The sequence below is a fragment of the Podarcis bocagei genome, assembly GCF_964188305.1.
Source record: "Podarcis bocagei genome assembly, chromosome: 1".
NCBI classification, from domain to species: domain Eukaryota; kingdom Metazoa; phylum Chordata; class Lepidosauria; order Squamata; family Lacertidae; genus Podarcis; species Podarcis bocagei.
Window position 1 is genome coordinate 125,361,822 of NC_138125.1, and position 10,467 is coordinate 125,372,288.

Consider the following 10,467-nt stretch of genomic DNA (forward strand, 5'->3'; position numbering starts at 1 on the left):
GCAAGACGAAAGCCCATAGGGAAATGCTGGCTGTCAGGAGCAAAGACTTTCGCCCACAGCCGGCCTTCAGAAGAGGACCTCTTCTGAAGGCCGGCGGGGGGCAAAAGTCTTTGCTCCCCCCCGCCTGCCTTCCCCCCCCGCCTGCCCCGGGCGATCTTAAAATGCTAGCGGGCGGGAGCGAAGCGTTCGCTGCCGACCCCCAGCATTTTAAAATCTCCAAGGGACAGCAGAGAAGTCTCTGTCCCGGGGAGATTTTAAAATGCTGGGGGTCGGGAGCGAAGCGTTAGCTGCCGACCCCCAGCATTTTAAAATCTCCCCCTGTCCCGGGGAGATTTTAAAATGCTGGGGGTCGGGAGCGAAGCGCTGCCGACCCCCAGCATTTTAAAATCTCCCCGTGTCCCGGGAAGGTTTTAAAATGCTGGGGGTCGGGAGCGAAGCACTGCCGACCCCCAGCATTTTAAAATCTCCCCGTGTCCCGGGAAGGTTTTAAAATGCTGGGGGTCGGGAGCGAAGCGCTGCCGACCCCCAGCATTTTAAAACGCTGTTCCGAAGGGGGGGCGGGGACACCTGCCCCAGCCGCCCCACTTCGGAAAGCTGTTCCGAAGTGGGGAGGGGGGGCGGGGACACCTGCCCCAGCCGCCCCACTTCGGAAAGCTGTTCCGAAGTGGGGCGGGGGGGGGGCGGGGACACCTGCCCCAGCCGCCCCACTTCGGAAAGCTGTTCCGAAGTGGGGCGGGGGGGCGGGGACACCTGCCCCAGCCGCCCCACTTCGGAAAGCTGTTCCGAAGTGGGGCGGGGGGGCGGGGACACCTGCCCCAGCCGCCCCACTTCGGAAAGCTGTTCCGAAGTGGGGCGGGGGGGCGGGGACACCTGCCCCAGCCGCCCCACTTCGGAAAGCTGTTCTGAAGTGGGGCGGGGACACCTGCCCCAGCCGCCCCACTTCGGAAAGCTGTTCCGAAGTGGGGCGGGGGGGGGGCGGGGACACCTGCCCCAGCCGCCCCACTTCGGAAAGCTGTTCCGAAGTGGGGCGGGGGGGGCGGGGACACCTGCCCCAGCCGCCCCACTTCGGAAAGCTGTTCCGAAGTGGGGCGGGGGGGGCGGGGACACCTGCCCCAGCCGCCCCACTTCGGAAAGCTGTTCCGAAGTGGGGCGGGGGGGCGGGGACACCTGCCCCAGCCGCCCCACTTCGGAAAGCTGTTCCGAAGTGGGGCGGGGGGGGCGGGGACACCTGCCCCAGCCGCCCCACTTCGGAAAGCTGTTCCGAAGTGGGGCGGGGGGCGGGAACACCTTCTGAAGGCGGGCAGGGGGCGAAAGTCTTTGTCCCCCCTGCCTGCCTTCCCAGGGGCTTTTAAATCGCCCCGGACAGCGGAGAAGTCCTCCGCTGTCCGGGGCGATTTTAAAATGCCGCCCGCCAGCATTTTAAGATAGCCCCGCACAGCGGAGAAGTCCTCCGCTGTCCCAGGGTTTTTTAAAATGCTGGGGGTGGGAATAAAAGCCCTTGTCCCCCCCCAGCCTTCAGAAGAGGTCCGGGGACAGACTGTCCCCGGACCTGGTCTGAAGGCGGTTTCCCTAGGAACGCATTAATTGATTTTCAATGCATTCCTATGGGAAACCGTGCATCGCAAGACGAAAAAACCGCAAGACGAAGAGACTTGCGGAACGAATTAATTTCGTCTTGCGAGGCACCACTGTACATTTGACTTGCAACTTTCTCTCCGGGAACCATGCCAAAGCACAGGAATGAAACAACGGGAACACTCTGAAAACCCTCTCACCCCCTTCCTGGGAAAAGTCCAAAAATGGTCCCAAGACAGCTTTCTGTTCATGCTCAGGGGAACTCATGGGCAGGACTCTGGAGAAAGGGGTGGGAACTGGAATGGGTATATAAATTCTGTGCACATCACTGTGAACTTGTGCATGCTTTTTGTGAGTTATCACACTTGCTCGTTCTACCAGTTCATGGATGGTAGAAATAAAAGCTTTTTCTCCGAAACTATTTCTTGAGTGTCTGTTGACTCCCATTTTCCCTTTCCCGGGCGCAATATTTTTCCCATCCGAGGACAAAGCCTCATAAGGCTACACCTGTCAGGAATCCCTATGAATTTGGGGCTTCTAGAGTATAGTAGCATTTAATTATATGCAAAGACTCTCATGGTTGTTTTGGGGGTCCTGTGACCACTTATTGTTGAACTGGGAATAAATTAAAAAGGAGGAACAATGGAAACAATGGAATTTTATTAACAAGCACTTTATGAGGGATAAACTTAATGGTTCTGCTTGCAAAGGCACAATTGTTTCAGTCAAAACTTCTTTTACAGATGTAATTAAAAACTTTACTTATAACTTTCCTCTAAAAGATTGTTTCTCATAAATCCAATTCCTATGAGAACGGGCTATCCTCTTTACCCTGCCTGTAAAATGCCTCCAGCCCCTTTCTTAAATCTCTTCCTTTCCCTAAGGAAATTAAACTGGTTTAATTTCAACCCCCTAACCACCCATCTACTTCCCTAGCCAGGCCCTATCTGGCAGTTAAACTGTCAAATTATACCTTTTTACTCTCCACTCCCTCCTGATTGGTTGTTTCTCCATGATTTGCTACAGGGTTTCCAGAAGGGTGACCCAAGGCCTGTCTATCACACCCCGATTCCTGACATTCTGGTAGAATCACGATCTCTTGAAAAAAAATTTGAATTGCTAATCGCATTGAGGTATTTTGGGTTTGGGAAAGCAGAAAACTGGCTGTTGCTGTGTCAGATAACCTGTTTAAATTGTTCAAAAATTATGCAATAATCTAATATCTGTTCATAGGAAAAACCGCCACCATAACTCTCTGCTATTTTAGCAACCCCTGAAAACAGCCGAGATGGTTGCACCAAAATTTGTGGGTGCCCAGCCCCTTCATGGGGAATTTTGTGGGTGCTCAGGAATGCAGGGCCACAGGGAGCCAGTAAGTGTTTTAAAACTCTCATAGCCCAAAGGGACAAAAGTCAAATCAGAAAACGAACCAACTCTCCTTTTGTATATCGCCAATTTACCGAATGAGGAGCAAGACTGTGTCATTCAGTTGTTCTATGTTTCACCCCTTTGCTGCACAACAAAAATGGTGCTAAAATCTTAAGCTTGTTACCAGGCTTAATTGAAAAAGAGGCGCAGAAAGGACCTTGTTCTGCTGTCATATTTCACGTGGTTTTGAACACAATTTCTTTTACAAAAGGTACAATGTAGGCAGTTAAAATATTGCCTAAGGTGCTCTTCTAACAGAGATTCTTTGAAAATACTTCTGTATAAAATATGTATACACACACACACACACACAGAGAGAGAGAGAGAGAGAGAGAGAGAGAGAGAGAGAGTATATACTCTGCAGCTCTGAGAGCTTTTAAGTCAGGAATGCTGAGTATTATAGTATATTGAGGTCAGAAAAAGTGTTACTGGGTATGTGTGCATGTGTGTGTATGAAACAGAGAATGTGCCCCCTCTAGTTTGAGCTACATTCTTCTGGCATGTATTGATATGTTATACCATAGGTAGGCAAACTAAGGCCTGGGGGCCGAATCCGGCCCAATCACCTTCTAAATCCAGCCTGTGGACGGTCCGGGAATCAGCATGTTTTTACATGAGTAGAATGTGTGCTTTTATTTAAAATGCACTTCTGGGTTATTTGTGGGGCATATAAATTTGTTCATCCCCCCCCCCATATAGTTCGGCTCCCCACAAGATCTGAGAGACAGTGGAACGGCCCCCTGCTGAAAAAGTTTTCTGACCCCGTGTTATACAGTTGTACCTTCTGGCGGTTCCCTCATTGCGAGAAGCAAAGCTACAGGGAACCAGGCAGAGGGCCTTCTCGGTAGTGGCGCCCGCTCTGTGGAACGCCCTCCCATCAGATGTCAAAGCGATAAACAACTACCTGACATTCAGAAGACATATTAAGGCATCCCTGTTCAGGGAAGTTTTTAATGTGTGATATTTTAGTGTATTTTTGGTTTCTGTGGAAGCCGCTCAGAGTATTATTATTATTATATTATTATTATTATTATTATTATACCTTGGTTAACTTAATCTGTTTCGGAAGTCCATTCGACTCCTGAAACGGTTCGAAAACCAAGGCACGGCTTCCGATTGGCTGCAGGACTTCCTGCACTCCATCGGAAGCTGCGTCGGACATTCAGCTTCCGAAAAACGTTCACAAACCTGATCACTCACTTCTAGGTTTGCACTGTTTGGGAGCCAAAATGTCTAAGTACCAAGGCGTTCGAGAACCAAGGTACGACTGTATTACAGTTCACTTACATTTCACTCATATTGAGTTACTTTATTTTGTGACAATTTGTAATTTGTTAATATGGTGAGTTATGAAATTATTTCAGTGGAGCCAATGTGGTGTAGCGGTTAGAGTGTCAACTAGGAACTGGGAGACCAGGGTTCAAAACCCCACTTAGCCATTAAGCTCACTGGGTGACCTTGGGCCAGTCACTGCCTCTCAGCCTTAAAGGTAAAGGTAAAGGGACTTCCGGGTTGGCGCGATCAGCTAATGGCGGATTCCCTCCGAGCTCCGGAGGGAATCGGCTCTGTGGAAGAGGGGTCCTGCCGTGGCGGCGACGCGGGGACCCTCAGAAACCACAGGCGCTGAAGCCTGTGGACTTGGTGACTCGGCGGGCACCATTTGCGCCACCTCCGACCCGCGAAGAAGCCTTTTTAAAGGCTTCGGAGCGGGGGACGGAGAGCGGCGTGGTGCTGTGAGTAGACCGCTTCTTCCACGGAGTGAAGCCGCAAGCCATGGCTGGAGAGCGCTGACTTCTTTCCTTGACCATTTGGACTACAAAAGTAACAACCCGTGAGTAATACGGAAATTGGAATTAAAAATTTCTTTTAACTGAATTCGGTACGACCGGGGGAGGTGCTAAAAGGAAGTCCGCCTCCCCCCCCTGCAGGCATCGTAAAGCAAGAATTTGGATAACTAAGGTCGAGAGACTGTCTTTCTCTCGTTGAGATTAAAACTTTTAATTTCACGATTCGACTATATAAGTTTGGTGCTGGAGGATTAGAATCGATTGGGAGAGCTGAAGTTTAACCCCCCGGATCTGGGAGCAACCCGAGAGAGAGCCTGTGGAGGATTTAAATAGAGTTTGACAGCTGTCAAATGAGCTGTCAAAGTCAGGAAACTTGGCTTTGTGCTACTTTTACCGGTTATTTTTGTTACATTGGACTTTAAGCTTTGGAAAATAAAGAAGAAATAAGAACAAAATAACCTGATTGTTGGAGAAAGAACATTGTAACCAGAATCCCTCTAGAGGGGGTTCTGAGATACTACAATGGCTGTAGATGGAAAAGTACAGGCAGAGTTGGATAGAGTGTTTCATTTCCTGGGAATATTGCAAGAGTTGAGTGATGTTATGGCTACAAATCTTACAACCTTGAACTCTAAAGTAAACAATTCTGTTGAAACTGTTGAGGATTTGATTCAAGAAGAATCTGCAGCTGGAGAAGAAGAAATTTGTGTTGTTTTAGAGGAGTCGAATGGAGGAGCTGAAATGCGGCAGGTAGAAAAGGACAACCAGAGGCCTGTCAGGATGGAATATAAGGAAAGTAAGGTTCGGATGATGAAAATTTGGTATGAAATGGAGAATGAAGATTGGGGACTCTTCCCTATGGGGAGTCCGGAAGACCCTTGGATTACAAATTTGATAAAGGTGAAAATTGAAGTATTTGGGCCAATTGGGACATTGGTATCTGAAAAGACTAAGAAACAGGATCTGGACTTTTTTTTTTAATATGGAGGTCTGGTTGGAAAAAATATAGACTCTAGTGGGTCGAAGCTGCTCCGAGACTTGATGTTCAACATGAAGGACTGTCAACAAAACCGGCTGAGAGGGACTGAAAGAGACTTAAGGGCCTCGGACATGATAGACCCAGGCTGAGAATTGATAGACTGAAAGTCAATTTTTTGGGGATCAAAACCGGGGAAGGGGGGGGGAATTTTGGAATCCAAAGGGGTATAATTATATGTTTTTATTGGATAGGTTGTTTGGTAATAATTATAAAAATTGGGAAACTCGTGAAAGGGAACTTGGGTCGACCTTCGAAAAAGGGGTAAATGTTATGTATTAAAATAAGGCTTAGAAGTTTAAATTCGGTTAATTAAGACGATTTAAGTAAAATGTTAATAAGGGATAAATTTGGGGATAAGAACTTGCTGAGTTAATTATTGGAATAGGGATGCAAGAAGGGGAGGTGGGGGAAGTCTGGGAAAGTGGTTAAGAAATTAAGGATTTAAAATTATACTTGTTATTTGTGTGTTGTGTCTGTATGTGGTTGTTTATGTTTTTGTGTTTGTCTAAAATTTTTTTTTGAAAACCCTAATAAAAATTTTATAAAAAATAATAATAATAAAGGTAAAGGTAAAGGGACCCCTAACGGTTAGGTCCAGTCGCGGACAACTCTGGGGTCGCGGCGCTCATCTCGCTTTATTGGCCGAGGGAGCCAGCGTACAGCTTCTGGGTCATGTGGCCAGCATGACTAAGCCACTTCTGGTGAACCAGAGCAGCGCACAGAAATGCCGTTTACCTTCCCGCCGAAGCGGTACCTATTTATCTACTTGCACTCTGACGTGCTTTCGAACTGCTAGGTTGGCAGGAGCAGGGACTGAGCAACAGGAGCGCACCCCGTCGTGGGGATTCGAACTGCCGAACTTCCAATCAGCAAGCCCTAGGCTCTGTGGTTTAGACCACAGCACCACCTGAATCTTACCCAGTGCTATTATCTCAGCCTTACCCAGTGCTATTTTTCTAGAATAAGAGGTGCTGAACAAACTTCTCCCTTGTTCTCTTAGATTGGCAATGGTGCCCACCTGAGAAGTGCCAGAGCTAAGCTCCTGTGAGCTCCTGCTGGGAAGGCCTTACCTACCCTATAGGGTTGTTGTGAGGAAGATATGGGGAGGAGCAGGACTATGAACGCTATGCTGAGCTCCTTGGAGGAAAAGTGTGGTATAAAAGTAAAAATTATTAAATAAAAAATGCTCTTGTTGAAGCACCTCTCCTACCAAGTTCTTTGTTTTGTGCATTGCCTCCTTGGCACCTGTACATTAAGGCCAAAAACAACTGGAAAATATTTGGCTCATACAAAGGACCTTCCTTTTTTGAGTGTGACAAAAATATTTGTCCAGTTTGTGGGGGTTGTACAGTGGACACTCGGGTTGCGAACGCGATACGTGTGGGATGCATGTTCACAACCCACAGCTTCTGCACATGTGCGGCCGCTGAAACCTGGAAGTAACCCGTTCCGGTACTTCCGGGTTTCGGGGGTCTGCAACCCAAAAAAACACAACCTGAAGCGTCTGTAACCCGAGGTATGACTGTACTAGCTTACTTCATCAATCGTCAAAACATAAGACCTTTCTGGCTAGGCAGAGTGTGCTCTTGTTAAAAAGAAAGAAAGCATTTGTGTTTTGTTTTTTTAAAAAAGTTAAACATATTAACTTCACCCTGTCCTGAAATACAAGTCCTGGGCTGTTTTCATGAGAAATCAATGTGCATAGATTTATATTGACAGAAATTTGCAGCTACTCCTAATCACATGATGCTCAGGACAATAAATGTTTTATGCGAGCACATTACTGATAATTTATTGGGCAGCGAGTAAGAGGTAAAACAATAGGACGAGGGTCTGAGGAGTTGTAAATGGAAAAGGAAAGAAATAAAGGCTAGATTCATTTACCAACCATCCAATTATTTCAGGAGGCTGTTAGCAAAGATAACTTTGATCAGGCGGCTAATACGTTGCTGGCGTTCCAGCTAGAACATTTGGGGCCATGTTGCTAGAAGAGGGTTGGAAGGCATCCTTCACAGAGAAGACAGCGTATAAAGAGGCAAAGCATTTGGTCAGTTCCCCTGTCTCTCTCTGTAACGGCGGTGGTATTTTTGCTCTTCCCTCTAGGACTACTGTTTTTTTGCCCACTTTCCAGGGCCATAGAGAAGTACCCAAGCCTCAGTTAAGGTATTATTCCATTTTTATTCCTCCAGAACAATCCTATGTGGTATATGTGACTGAGGGTAAATTCAACGGCCAAGTGGAGATTTGAACACAGTCCTCACTGATGCACTGGCTCTCCAGAGGTTTGTACACGTTTCACCAAATATAGTCACAAGCTCTCTACACATGAACAACTGTTTGTGTGAGTTTGTTGATTTGCCCCTTTAAGCCACTGTGTACACAGACTGTACACTCATTGAGAGTTACATGAGAATAACAGTATCATATGATATGAGGATGTAGCTCAAGAATTAGTGTGCACTCTTTGACTACAGTGTGTGAACTGTTGTAATATATAGTTACTTACTCACACTTGCAAGAACGAAAGGGTTAACCTGAGCCCTGAGCTCAAGTTGCCAGTGAGTGTGAAGTAGCAGGAATCCAGCAGCCTTTGCTTCCCTTGCTTTCTTTTCTCTCTCGATTCCTGGAACGAGCAAAGAAGGAGCCATACAGTTTGTCTCCCAGCTCAGCAAATGCTGCATGCAAATGGAAATTCTCTCTAAAAGAAGATTTCTACAGCCTGCATCTTTGCTAACCCAAAGATCGCATGATCCTTCTATAAGGAAACCAAATTATTTTCTTTTGAAAAGTCATTTGTAAGATTTTTTTTACTTCTTTATTTTACTGCCAATTGTTTGCTGTAACTTCTGAAACTCTAGAGTAAAATCTTCATGTATTTGTCAAGCTAAGCATCTCTGATTTATTCTCGCCTAAGTATTACCATAGGGCATGTTTGTTTAAAAGTGAATGGGGGCAGATGCAAATCTAGCCACATGTTAATGTGCTTGGAGCAATTGCCATTGTGCTAACTCTGCTATGAGGGAGTAAGAATCTCTCTTCCAAACATCTCTCTCCAGCATGAACACCCCTTAACAAAGCATGAACAATGGAGTGTTGTTGTGGCTTGTGTCTTACAGGAACGCAATAAGTAAAAAGCGGAAAAGAAGAGTTTCTTTCTTACATTCAATGTACTTTGGGATGCTTGCATAAAGAGCACAGCAGCAGCAGCCGGGGCTTATACCTAACACTGTAAGCACCCGTTTACTCAATGGGGTCCTCTCTAGACATTGGATGCTACAGAAATATGACCAAGGAGTGCTACATAAAACCAGTCATCTGGAGTTCATAGCCCAGGTCTTTTTGGTCTGGGATGACTCAAGGGTTGCTGTTATTATTTATTTTTTAAAAAACCACAGAATTATGTGAAAGATCACCTTGGATGATGTCAGCTTGTCTTTGATTTCTTCTTCAGCAGCAGGAATTAAGCAGAAGACAAAAATACATTGCTTGCCACCAATCTGTCAGTCAATTTTGAACGCTGCCTTTGTGTTATTTATTTCCTCCTCCTTTTCTTAATAAATAACTAACCAAATACATATCCTTAATACATCATGAGTATGTTATGGTAGATGCAATCAATTCTAATTTCCTGATGCTGTCATCACCATCATCACTGAATTGAGCCTGTGTGTGTGTGTGTGTGTGTGTGTGTGTGCTTTTTGTTTCTGGATGAGAACAAAACAGCCAGATTGCTCTGCTAAATCTGTCCCAGTGTTGGAACATCTACAGATGCTCCCTTTGCATTCTCCATGCAAGGCTGGAGCGATTTTGATCTCTGCTAATGCTTCTCTTCTGAGTGCTTACTGAACCTGCAAAATACAGAAATAAAAATGCAGATAGAATATGAATTTCTAGCTTCATTGAGCTACTTTAAAAAAGCAGCCCCACGAAGGGATGAATGAACCTATCTGTTCTGGATTCTGTTGGTTTCTTATATTTTCATTCTTACGTTCAGTTATGTCACTTCCACATGACACTGCATTTCCCCCATGAAAATGCTTCAGCATTCTAGTGCCAATTTATCCTATTAAACACATCTTGGGATGCAATTTTGCCTAATCTGCATGAGTTATGTCCCTCTTGGTTAGCTCATTCACCTCTGCTTCCATCTAGGGCCAGTGTGGTGTAGTGGTTAAGAGCGATAGACTCGTAATCTGGGGAACCAAGTTCGCTTCCCCGCTCCTCCACCTGCAGCTGCTGGGTGGCCTTGGGCCAGTCACACTTCTCTGAAGTCTCTCAGCCTCACTCACCTCACAGAGTGTTTGTTGTGGGGGAGGAAGGGAAAGGAGATTGTTAGCCGCTTTGAGACTCCTGAAGGGGAGTGAAAGGCGGGATATCAAATCCAAACTCCTCCTCCTCCTCCTCTTCTTCTTCTTCTTCTTCTTCTTCTTCTTCTTCTTCTTCGGCAATACAGCATTATATAACATACCCTGCAACATTTCTCTGATGAAAATAGGGACAGCCTATTCCATAAAAGTAATGTTATACCCCACACATCTGACTGGGTTGCCCTAGCCACTCTGGGCAGCTTCCAACACACAGGAACATAATAAAACATTAAACATTAAAAAACAACACCTTCCTTATACAGGGCTGCCT

At 46.2% G+C, this 10,467-nt stretch overlaps 1 long non-coding RNA gene across 1 annotated transcript; it reads left to right on the forward strand.

Annotated features, from left to right (window-relative positions):
• Nucleotides 1-7,414: 7,414 nt before the first annotated feature.
• LOC308582063 lies at nucleotides 7,415-9,404 on the forward strand. The gene is made up of 2 exons (XR_014005467.1): nucleotides 7,415-8,111; nucleotides 8,946-9,404. It is a non-coding gene; the product is annotated as an uncharacterized lncRNA (long non-coding RNA).
• The last annotated feature ends 1,063 nt before the right edge of the window (nucleotides 9,405-10,467 follow it).